The sequence below is a fragment of the Corvus moneduloides genome, chromosome 1 (genome assembly GCF_009650955.1).
Source record: "Corvus moneduloides isolate bCorMon1 chromosome 1, bCorMon1.pri, whole genome shotgun sequence".
In the NCBI taxonomy this organism is placed as follows: Eukaryota; Metazoa; Chordata; class Aves; order Passeriformes; family Corvidae; genus Corvus; species Corvus moneduloides.
In genome coordinates, this window is record NC_045476.1 from 150874500 (window position 1) to 150887582 (window position 13083).

General features: G+C 39.4%; 1 long non-coding RNA gene across 1 annotated transcript in view; it reads right to left on the reverse strand.

The window, feature by feature from the left end:
* Window positions 1–5692: 5692 nt before the first annotated feature.
* LOC116450288 overlaps window positions 5693–13083 on the reverse strand; it is a 67492-nt gene continuing 60101 nt past the window's right edge. The window contains exon 4 of the long non-coding RNA XR_004242748.1: window positions 5693–5893. This is a non-coding gene — a long non-coding RNA (uncharacterized LOC116450288). The remainder of the gene's footprint in view (window positions 5894–13083) is intronic.

Sequence of the window (13083 nt, forward strand, 5' to 3'; positions counted from 1 at the left end):
AAAATCTCCATTTTTGGAGGTACAACTAAGTCAACTGGATACAGCAAAGAACAAGCTTCAATGAGTTTGATGTTTTATCTGCTTTTGAAAAGTGCGGCAACAGTGAACTTCCAGAGATCCCCATTATGTGTTGAACCTCTTCTGCCCCATGTTCAAAAAAAGGGCTACCAGGGCTCTCCAGGATACCAGGCAGTCCATCTGCATCTGGTGTTTATCATCTGTTTTTGGAGTATATGAGATATATGTTTCTGAAGTTAACACCCATGAATAACCTGGAATAGCCTTCCTGCTTTTGGTGATGGACCTTTGTGGGGAGAAATAATCAAGGAAGGAGAGAGTCAAATTGTTCCTTGGCTCACTCTGTCCTTACATTACATCTACATAGTGACCTTGGCCCAAAACGTAATAGGGTTGTGGGAAGTAAGGGAGTCAGTGCCATTACCCTGCTGGAGAGCTTTGGGACATCTTACGACACAGAAGGGTGGGTTGAGGTGTGTGCTCTAGAGAGGCATGTCAAAACTGGATGTGGGGATGTCATGTAGGAGAGCTGATCGGCTTGAGCTCACTCTTGCCAAAGCACACGGCAGACCTAATTCGCACGAATCAATCTAAGGCCTATCGCAGGAAAGCAGCTGGATTAACCCACTGTGCTCAGAAAACACAAGCTTCAGCTGAGCCACTGCCACCAAAAACAAGGCAAAACCAGCCAGAGAGTCAATGCTGTGCACAGCACCATTGTTTATCAGCTAATGCATAGAAGTACACGCTTGCGGAGCTTTAGTCCTGGAGGCAATAATCTGCCAACAGCTAAAGTATGGAAAGAGGTGCTTGCAAACTTTTATTGATGGAGATAACAATCTTTGAACAGCAGGCACTGCTGGTATAGCACTGGATTTTGGTACCTGTGTGTTTCAAGAGCAGCAGGTTGGTAGCACTGCCTAATCTTGGATAAGACTTAATCTCAGCTAAACAAATGTTTCTAGGTTCTTATTCCTTGGGGGCTGCACCAGTAACAGTGTCCAGGTACACAGAACTACTGTGCACGGAGGATTTGTGGTTCCTTGGGATTCCCAGTGGTGTCTTGGCATCCTCTTCAGTCAGGCGGGAGGCTTGAGAGACATGGTATGCAAAGCTGCTGGGAAAAGGTGTGTATTTTAGGGACAAGGCATGTACTTGGAGGAATGGGGACAAATAGTTGGAAGGATAGTGTCAAAAGTATGGTTTTGGAAGGCTGATTTGGAAACAAATGAGGAAAGTAATGGAGTGGGACAATAATGCAATAAAATATGAGCAGAAAAAGGGAAAGTAAGGAAATATGGTGTGTATGAGGGTGTGCTCTGAAAAATGTTATTGGTGAGTTTGAATTTTGCATCTCTACCTAAGGACTAGAGAAAGGTGCTGGCAAGAATGGAAGAATGGTTGCATTGGTGGCTGTATGGATGTAAAAAATGGGTGTAGAAATGCACTACAGGCCTCTGTGTGCCCAAGACAGCTTTAAAATGAGAGCACAAGACAAATGTAGTGATTACTCTGGCTAGCAAGCAACCTGCTTACACAAGAAAGATCACAAACTCTACAGCTCTGAAGGATAGTTTTGTAGATCAACACTAGACTAGAACATCAAAGATTTGGTTGGAAAAGTTTTTCAGTTCTTTTGCACCTTAGTTTTCTATCCCCAAATAGTAGAAATAATATATAATAAAATTACATTGGATTTTTCTTCTTCTTTCCTTTTTTTTTCCCTCTTTGGAGTATAACTTTCTGCACAAAAGCAGTCATACTGTGAGTGCAGGATTCAAGTTTTGGATTAAAAATTCTTCAAAGTAGAAGCTGTTCAGCAGCAAGCAAAATGAAGCTTTGATTTTACTTGGGGCCTCCAGACATTATCACAATAGCATTGTAAGCCCTTGTCCTGGCTTGCTGGGGGAATCACAGCGATACTTGTGATTCCACAAAGCAGTGGCATATACTGTCGCCTTCCCTCTGAACTGTAGTGAGAAAAATGACTTGTACATTCTATTTTCAGCTCTTCGCTGTTTTGCTGTATGTCTGTAACTGCAAGAGAACACCCTACCACAGAGAACATGAATGAGCTCAAAAACATTACTTAAGGGTAGCTTAGAAAATATCCCAATAAAATTAAAACCCTTCCATAAAGTCTTGTGTAAACCCCCATGGGAAAAGATATGGAAAGAGAAAACTACATTGGAGTGGGTCTCCTGTCTCCTCACTTTATAAAAAGTAAATTCTTGAGAATAAATGTTTTATTGTGAATGGAAGGGTCCCCTGGACTTGCTGCTTCGGCAGTGGTTGCAGAGGGTTGCAGTCCTAGATCACAGGAACAGGCTCCAAAGGAAAGCAATTAATAGCCTCAAACAGCACCATATGAGCACAGCACACAGACTACATTTGTACCATGCCAGGCCGAGCAGACACACAAATTAACTCCCAAAAGCTGTGCACTCCAGTCACTGACTACAGCACTGTGCTGTGGGGCTCAGAGCTGGCCACGCCTTAGCTCTTTGCACTGTGTTATGCCTTGAAGATGTTTCAATAATTACCTCCCATGAAGGTGGTGCTCTTCCTGTTGGTGCCTAGGAAAATACTGAGAGGGGATGTAAAGACAAAAGGAGGTAAAGCGTATTCTACACTACTAAGGCAGGGGAAGGTTAGGTTGACTCTTATAGGGGCTATTTTTAGGCCCAGATTTTCAGAACCTTTGGCTGCATCAGCATTTTGGCTATGCAAGTTCTTTAGAGCTTTTTCCTGAAGAGCAACCAGTTTGAGAATTCAAACTGGGCATATTCAATTGTGACACTTAAAACTGCTGATAAGCTTGAAAGTTTTGGTCCAGCTGAGCTTTTACAGAGTTGGTTTGGGTTTTTTTTTAATGCTTTGAATTCACGTATTTTAAATAAAGCATTCCTCAAGCATCCATTCAATGACTTGAGTTTGCAACCTACAAACCCTATATTGCAGAAAAAGTATTTCAAGATTTTGGAGCTCACTTATCTTTTTTTTCCCTCAGCTTCCTAAGACATAAAATGAAGTAATCTCACCTCATAATGTGTGCCATAATCTGCTAGCATTGTACACGACCACACTTGGAGAATTTCTGAGATAAAGATCAGTAGTTCATATTGCTAAAAATATTACATAAAATGATAAAGATAAAACACATAGTATAAAATAGCGCTTCTCTGTGGACCTTGAAGCAGTTTCTCTTTCATAATATTCAGTTCAAAATGTATGGGCAGATGGGCAGATAACGCTGTTTCTCAACAGAATCACTATTAAAAGGGTGTTTCCTTGAAATTGTCTTTGGGTCATGCAGTGGTCAGCTTTTACTATACAGGCTAGATTCTTCTTTACTCTTATAATGCTCTTCACACCTATTTCTGAGTGATTCACACACCTTCAACTCTCCCCAGTGCTGAGTTAGCATGAAAGCCATGTTTTGTCTTCATAACTGGTTTGACAGTTTCCTGAAACATGCACTTTTGTGTCTGTGGGGAAAAGGGCTTATTATCATGCATAAAATCAGAACTCTTCAAAGACAGATGTGAATCCTGATATTGTATTCTTGTTTCTGAAGACTAATGTGTTAGATCTTGAGTGAGTGGCCAAAGGCAGGTGTATGTATGACAAAATGAGGTATTTTGGCAGGGGAAGGGTAAAGACTAAGAAAGAGCTGGACAGTCTGTACTCTGGATTCTCCTTTGAATTTCACTGAGAATACAACCCCATACTGCTGAGGCCATGAGATAAGCTAAACTCAAGCATAATTTCTGACCCAGGTACAGAATTTCGGGACCCATGGGCCTCAAAGTTTTCACATGCCTCTAGGGACATGCAGCTTCATGCTGCATGGGCAGCAAGACTACCTGCAGCCAGTGTGCAGCACCTGGGGCTGTCCGTAGAGTCTCTGGCTGCCTTCACTGCTCAGCATCAATCGTGTGGTATTTCCACCGAGGCAGACAGAGCATGGGCATGAGCATGGGCATGAGCAAAGCTTGTCTGAAACTTGCATCTGAGTGGAGGTGAGTTCAGCCTTGATTATGGCCCACAAGTGCAATAAATCCAGAGAGACCTGTTTGTGAGATCAAGTTAGAGGATCTCTTGTCTCCATCTGTAATTATGACTGTATTGTTCTAGTCCAATACCACTGACAGATACAGTGGTATTTCTCAGAAATACAGATGTACTTAGCAGTATCCTAGCTGGGATGGGACTTTATAAAGGGGAGGAAGAAACTTAAGGGATCCAGGGGCAATTATGTCAAAAGACCAGAAGGACCACAACCTTCAGCTCTTCTAGTTACTTGTGAAAGGAAAAGTCTTGTGTGGTTAAAAATAAGAACTACAACATGAAATTTCACTTAATGTGGGTGACTTCCAACATCACTCTTTGTCCAGCCTTTCATGAACTCCAAGTTAAACAGATCTTGCCAGAATTCAATCTTCTAAAGAAGGAAAATACGTCAGGTGGGAAAATGTAATTTATGTTTACCGAAAGTGCTTTAGTCTCTACACTTTTAGATTGTATTGTTTCCTAAAAAAGAAAGGGTTAAGGATGTCATCTAACCTAGGAAGGCAAGAGAGCAACCACTAACATTTCAGTGTTAACTAGGAATGAATGGCAAATGTTTGGTGGGAATGGTGACAGCAGTGATGTTGACAGTAGAAGAAGGGCTCCTTCAGACTTAATTGAAAGTAAATTGAGGCAGGGACATGTCTGTGAAGTGGAGTTGAAAAGGGCATGGGCAAGTCATCTGGATAATGATCACGGGTTGGAAATGATATCTGAGGAGTAACTTCTCTCCCTGAAATAGATCCAAATTTGAAGCATGTTAAGCCAAAAGGTAAGGGCCTGCCAAATTTGAAATAAAAATTACCTGATCCTGGAAAAGTTGATTTCACTATTTATTTTGTTGCTGATGACATATTTATTGTGGCAGTGCAGGCAAAATGCACAGGCATCAAAGGTCCTGCAGTGAAGCCTCAGATGGTGGTTGGGGCACTCTGCAAACCTAGAAAAGCCTTAGGCTTGTTCTGCCCTAGGATCAGGTCAGTGACTGGTGAGTCAGAGGTGACTACAGGAGTCTTAGCCAATAGCTGAATTACAGGCAGCAAGATCCCCAGGGTCTCTCCCATACCTCACTGAGTACCTTATGTTTACTAGGTCTAAGGCTGAACTTTTTAAAGCTTGTATTTGTGCTGGCACAAAACACTGCTTAATAGTCACTGATTTATCCTTTGTTGTCTATTACTCCCATTAGGTAAGATTTATAAATAGCTCTTACATTATATTCTTCTTTTCCTGCATCATCCTTGTCCATCAAAGCACCCAACACACCCATATTATTTTTATGTAATTAAGTTTTCCATTTTAATTTCAGTGACCTCCCTCAGACTGGCCCTCTCCCACAGGCAAAGTGATTATAAGGCAGACAGTGCTACCTCAGCACAATGTTATTTAGATGTGGTCACTAACCAAACCCCCAGATACCCACCTCAGCTCAACTTAGCATCCAAATTAAGAGCAATCATGAAATGGCCTGAATGTAGCCATCCAAATCTATTAGTACACAAATCTGAGGTGGCTTTACTAAAAATCTCAACGTGAGTCCATGGAATAAAGAATACTTTATTTTTCACTTTTGAAGTAGTACAGGAGCTACTGTGAAACACTTCTGACTCTCTCAACTGTGTGGTTTCCCAGGGTTTTTGCCACCTATGTGAGGTGACCCATGAATTGCAGCTCTTCTCTTGGTGGACAGTTGGTGGACGCTGCTGAAGGACTGGTACTGTCCACATCACACAGCTGGTTTGAAGAATGTTTGAGATCATGGCAGCCTGTTTCCTTCAATTCTCTTTCACCATTCCCATTCTTCCTGTGGAGGGGAATATCTAGTCTTGGGTCTCATATCAGATTTCTTCACAGCAGTCCATACCCCAAAGGTAAATGGTTTGTTGGCTGCTGTCAAACACAACCTTTCTTACAGACCCTGATACCATAACCATCTAGAATCAGTATCACTTCTTGAGTTTTACATTCTGTCTCTTGTTAACAGAGATTAGCATCCTTTTTTATTCTCTCCCCACACCCTCCCAAAGGGTGGCTGCCCTGGAATGAAGTTTTCAACATCTTTTTCCCTAAAAAAATCTTCCCAGATAAATCTTTTCCCCAGCCTGCACGCTGATTCCCAATGGTCCTTTTTTAGCACATTTTCCCCAGAGGAGCACAGCAAACTTTATTAATGTTTTTAAATGCAGTTATTTTGCATTCATATAGTATTTCCATACAGTCAGTACTGCAAAAGGTTATTCATTTAGTGTAGAGCGGCAGTGCAGAGGCAGAAGGATGTCGTTCACAGCCTGCATCCCTATAACTGTAGTCAGTCAGACTTATGTTTCTAGGGCTTTCAGCAGCAAACTAGGTCAGTGGGGCCCCCTACATCAAAGCTTCTCCTTAGACACTGTAAATCGCATGCTTTTATACTATTCCTACTGTACACTGTGTTCTTCTGTAATTACAAATGTATGTTTCCCATCACCACAAAGACTTCACATTGCTCAAAGAAAATCTCTCTTCAAAGGCTTTAAACTGTTGAAGGGTAGGCCCCCTTCTGAGAGCTACCATTGCTCTGGGTGATTCCTTCTTTAACTCATCCACAGTAGAACCACCAGTCAATTCAACTGGCCTGCGTCACACCGTGTCTGAACTGGCCTCAGGGTTGCATTTCAACTTTGGAAAACAGCACTGCAGAATTTAAAAATGCAGACTTAAAAAAAGAAAGAAGAAAAAAGAGGGGCGAAAAGGAAGAAAAAGCAATGAATTGCTTTATTCATACTCATCTGGTCCCAAAATCATGAGACTTGTGTTAATTAATGTTCCTCACCAGCTCTAACTTATGATAGGAGAACACATGGCATTTTCATTTGCTAGTTGTACCTTGAAGAAAGTGATAATTAGGATGCATTAGCAGAAAAAAAACCCACAACTTAAAAAAGACAGCAAGGACTACATAGAAAAAAAAAGTTTTGAAAATTCATTTTATGAAAACATGTATATGTGTATATACATATAGAAATACATGCATGATGACCTGTATATTTATGTAGCTAAAATAAAAACTCTGAAAACATTCCCTTCTGTGATAGCACTCAATACCACAAGTAATTCCATTGAAGTTAACGTTTTCTTTTGAGTAATAACTTACTCTTGACAGCAAGCGCTAACAAATATTTGCAGGATTGGGTCTTAAAATTAAGGGGCATTTAATGCTAACACTTGAAACTCATACTTGAAAAGCATTCATGAATTAAGATAATTAATCATATGGTAGTAGCCACACACTATATTAGTTTTATAACTAATTATATATGAAAACGAGGAGTTATCTGCCTCACATTCTTTAGAAAACTGGGCCTGTGGATTGCTAAGGTCACACAGGAATGTTATGACACATCAATAAGCCAGTTTTTGTGTTCCTTGTAAGCATCTTAACTCTGAATACCCTACTTCTCCATTTCCTTCCCTTTGGCCTACCACTTGGCTCCCCTCAACTGAAGTCCCTCTACTGTACACTCTCTCTTATTCCTCATTCTAAACACAAAAATATCTTACCCTGTTCCAATTGTTTCTTAGATTTCACTACTGCTGCTGCTGGCATCTTGACAATCCTTGACATAATTCAAATGATGTCCAAAGATGTTTTCCAAACATTGAGGGGTTTTCCATATTAAAATATTTGACATACATGATTAGATGTGGATAAGTATAGTATCATTATCATAGCAGGGCCATTCCTGGGGATGAAATCTGCATTCCAAATAGGATACACAAGGAAGAAAAAGCATCCTTGCTCTGGATAAAGAATATCTTCAGCAGGAGTTATATGATACAACAATGGGGTTTAAATTAATTTAAAAGTTCAAGGCAAGCAAGTCTTTGGGACAGACTTTGGATTTACATGAGCTGTAGGGGTGGAAGGATAACTTGTGAGCTCTGTCTGCATAAAGCTGAAAAGATCAATCTAATGGAAAATAGCTGTGTGTCAGCTTATCAGGGTGGCATCCTTAATTTCATAACCTCATAAAAAACCCCACTGAAGCTCAAGCTACCATTAACTGCTGCCTACAGGAACAGAACTAAGTGGTTGTGTATTGCCAATTGCTTTTCTACAGGAGAACATCACTGACAGACTTCGCTCAGTTAGTCAAAAGGGAAGGCAAAAATACCAGCTTAATTTTTTTTTATTCTTCACTGCAGACAGTTTAATAATTTGACATTCTCTCCCTTTTCTTAACTTGTTTTATTCTGATTGTGCAAGTGCCAAGCTTTCAGCAAGAATTACCTCCTCCACGGCATCTGCATGTGACCAAGGCTTCCAGCCTCAGTGGGAAAGCATCTTTATTATTTGTATTGCAGGAGTTCATGTCAGAAACCAAGAGTCATAGTGCAAAGTACTTAACAACTGCAGTCAGAATGTCCATTCCCTGAAGACTTCTGGCCTAAACCCAAAGACTCTCGCTGTACACATATAAGCAGTAGCAACAAAACATTTTCTGCTGATACTAAATTTGGTTCAAAAGATCCAGACACACATTTCTATACTTTCTGTATAGAAATATTTTGAGAAAGGGACTTATCCCTGTTCCCTTGGTTAAATTGCAATGAAATAGGGCAACAGAGGGATATAGTTCCAATTTTCAACACTTCTAAAAATAATCATGGATATCTTAAAGCCACTATGTCATAAAATGTATTTTAAATCCACAGTCATATACTATAATACAAGTGAAATGTCTCTGTACACCTTCAGTACACCTCTGAATATGATTTACACAATTTCAGACACAGTTTATGTGGAAGACTTGTGAATGTACTCCTGTTAACTCAGAACAAAGTTTAATAAGTGAAAACAGCATGGGAAGCATGAATGGAAACCTCCCCTCTACTTTCTGCTTCAGTTTTACTTTTGATTCAATAAGAGCTGAATAAGACCCTAGTACAGAAACTAAGGACAATTCTTTCAGCCTTGAGACATTAGTTATATCTTTCTGTTTCTCTGCTTTTTACCCTGCTCTTTTTCCAGATGTTATTGAATACAGTTCAGGGGAATGGTCCTGATATTTTCAAGAATGTTTACTTTATTTCAAAAATATCCATAACTGATCATGTCTAGGACCAAAAACATCGTGGTTTTGTGGGAAGAAAGATGTTTTGTAGCCTATGATGTTAGGATTAAAAAGTACAAGACTCAATTGTATAGAGCCTCCAATTATACTTCTGCTCAGCAGAATCCTTGCAAGAAGATATATGCAAACTAGAAGAGGAATTTCATCTTTAACTCATTAGTTTTCCATGGAGAAACCACATGGCTGGACATTAAAGCACAACTCTATCATTCAGTACAGGCTGTGCTTTCATATTTTTCTGAGCTAGAGCAGACAGCAAACTATTCTATGTGTGTTCTGATTTTAATAACACAAGAAAAAGAACTTAAAATTAATTGAACTCAATAGGAAAAAAAATCAGAGGCCCCAATCAAGTTCCAAATATTGTATTTTGGGTTTTCTAACTTTTCTCACATGCAGTTTTTCTGTACTCTGCCATGAGTACTGCTGCTATACTTTCTTTACCATAATAAAGACTACAAAAAATCAAACCTTATAAGGGCAAGAATGGTGACAAGTTATAAACCTTCTAATTACAAGTTCTTTGAACATTTACTATTCTTTTTTATATCAAAATATTATCACAAAATCTTTTTCCTGTAAAGCCCAACCTTGTGTAACCAGTTAAGCCTCTAGACAGCAAATAAACTGTAAATGTGTGAATATAGGGAAGTGTTTCAAGTTTGATTATCTGACCTTTGTTAAGGTGGCCAATATACTTAATGATAACATAAAAGACTGTTATTTCAGAAAATCATGGCCTACATACTGTGGGTTTTGCTCTCACCCAATGTATCATCTAACATTTGAACATGACCTATTGTCCTTTTGTGCAGCAGAACTTGTTTGTTGGGGTTTTTTTAACATCAAAAAACTTTGTTCTCCTCAAGGTGCTCTTACTCAAGATCCCATCTATGGTTGCACTTGAGCTACTCTCATTACTGGGTTGCAATACAGCAGTCCCCTAGAGCATCTCCCGTATGTTTAATAGCACCTGTCTGACATGTAATTTCATGAAATTCTGTGTTAGCTGTATTAGTCATTTCAGCATGCTATCATTCTGATGATAAAGTATGGGACTCAAGCAGTCCTGCTAAACCCACATCATCAAGGCAAACATCTCAAAAGGCATATCAAAGTTTTCTCACATAGGAAAGTTCACTAGTAGATAAGAAACTTATTCTGAAAGCTTTTTAAGTAGTCTGTTGTTTGCTTTTAAGCACATATATAATTTTTTACTTCCATATATTCAATGATTCTTTAAAATTAAGGTGCATAAGAAAATTAGTTTAGTGGATAACCTAGAGAAAATGCATTTGCCTTGGACTTTAGAGAGGTCTTTTTGACTAATGTCTTCTTCTGTGCTGTTTAAATCTTTGGGCTTGCTGGGGGAAGAGCAGAAAAGACATCCTCCAGCTCCTCATCAGACAGAAGTCCTCTGGACAGAAAGCATCTGCCATCTGAGCAATGAAATGCTGCTCACTTGAAACTCCATATTCACTCCCTGATGGGATGAGTAAACCTGGGAGATAGAGGGCAGGACGACTAAGCATGTGTTTGTAAACTGTGAGCCATGAGCAGCTTCTGCTGTGGGAACACTCTCCTGGTGTGTTTGTTTGTTTGCTTTATTCTATTTGTTCTTCTGTTTGCATTTTAAATCAGATTTACTTCCTAAAATGCCAACAAACTCAGCCTAATGCTCATGCCAACAAAATGCATCTGTGCCAAGAACATATGAAAGGGCACTAGAACATATACTTGTATCCAGTCAACAGATGTACAGAGTGAGCTGAGAATTTAGCTCGCTGAACAGTACATTCACGTACCAAAGTGCTGATTCATTACCCTGCCAGTGAGGCAAGGGTGAGAGAAGCCAGCAGCACGCACACAGGTCCCACTGTTATCACCACCGCTCGCCCACAGACACAAACCGAAGGTGCTGACCTTGGCAGGTTTGTTGCAGTTACTGTTTAAATAAATGCCTTGTGTGCTGTAGCAAAATACAATCCTGCATTGACAAAAAATAAATTTAAATCTTTCTCTATACTGAACTCTTGACACATATGTAGAGATTGAACATCACAGGAGTGGTCCCATCAGTGCTTTTGCCGGAACTTGTTAGCTCCAGCACAGGACCACAGATCCAACATCCACTAGCCAGCTAGGGAAAACAGGAGAAAACCCTGAATCTGTCTGCATCTCCCACCAGTATACAGCCATCCAGATATAATGGACCCTCTGTGTGTGCACCAGTGAATAAGAAACAACTGAGACTTGGAGGTTAAGGGAACTGTTAGCCTTCAGCACCTTGTGATATTTACAAATCCTTTGGGGATATTATTGACAAATGAGCAATATATCAGTAACATCCTTAAACACAAGAGTTATTGGAACATGGCAGAAAATAACACAATGCCAAAGAAATGGCTTATGCTTTTCAAATTCCAGAGAAGGGGTTAAAATAAAAAAAAAAAAAAAAAAAATAGGGAATGGTTTGCATGAACAGGTCTTGAAAACAGCTCTCTTTCCAACCAAATTATTACTAGAGCTTCCTGCCTAGATATTTTCCATTCTTGTATTCCCAGGGTGTTTTGCAAGTCCTCTCCTTTGAGTCAGTGAGCTTGCCCTGGCATACCTCCCCTGGCTGGCCAGGCACCTCTGGGCACTTGGAGTCAAAAAAACATATCAGGGTGAGTTTTTTTTAACATCTGCATGAAGAGCTGTAACCTATTAAAAGGGAAACTGATGCAACTAATGCATCCTAATTACATTTTGGAGCCTTCTTTAGCCTTCTGAACCAGTCAAAGCCTCAGTAATATCCATCTCATTAGATAAAGCCCAAGTATCAGTTGTTCTTTTGGAGGATTATTCTTTTCTGTGGGAACGAATTCAAAATATCTTGTCTGCCGAACACAGTTACAACCAATATATCAGCCTCATAAAATGTGTTTTATTGATTTGCCTTTGTGTGAAACATGAATTATTGACAAACACAGACCTTCATCAGATTCACAAATGCCTTTTTTTTCCATTTAAACCACATTTGTGAATCACATTTTGTTGACTATGAAACAAATGAGGCTGAGTATGTATACACATCTATATATGCTTGTGTGACTCTGTTAGGGATGTCTGTCCTATTACCTGTCAGATTAAATTACTTTGAATTCTCCAACTATTTATCCACCTTCTGTTTACTGCCAAAATGGAAGTATGACATCCCAGTCCTCTCACCTCTGCCTGTTCACCTACAATATTAAGGATACAAGATCAAGTATTAAAAAAATTAGGAAATTCCAACAGTATTGACTCAGCCCCATCTATATCCTGTGTATTTTTTGGCACATGTGAATAACAAAGAGTAATACAGTGGGGCCATTAAACTGGACATTCCCCACCTGCAGTAGTAAAATTTACCAGACTATTTGAGGTATTTCCCATTCTAAGTAAAAGGTGCACTATAGACAGAGTCATAAAGGTAATTACACTGGAGCAGAATGTCAATAGCTTAATGATGCCAACTGCAAGATTTACTTTTAATGAGGAAAAAAATTGAAATTATGACTATGTGTTGTGCTTCATTCATTTTACTCTAAAATGCAACAAAAGCAATTAAAAAAAAGAAAATGCGAAAATTGTGGTTCTGAGATTATATGTTTTGAAAGTTCTGCATTGTTTATTACAGTTCACCCTCCACATTAGAAACAAATAGCTTTTATTGATACACACAGATAAAATGCTCTATTCAACTGTACCTGGACGCAATGGGGATACTTAACAGACTGGTCCTGCACACATTCTTCACCGATGTATTCCTTAATTTTGTTTTCCAGGCCAAAGAGCTACTATCATTTTGGATCTCTTCCAGTATCTGGTGGTTACTATAATATTGTTTTTATTC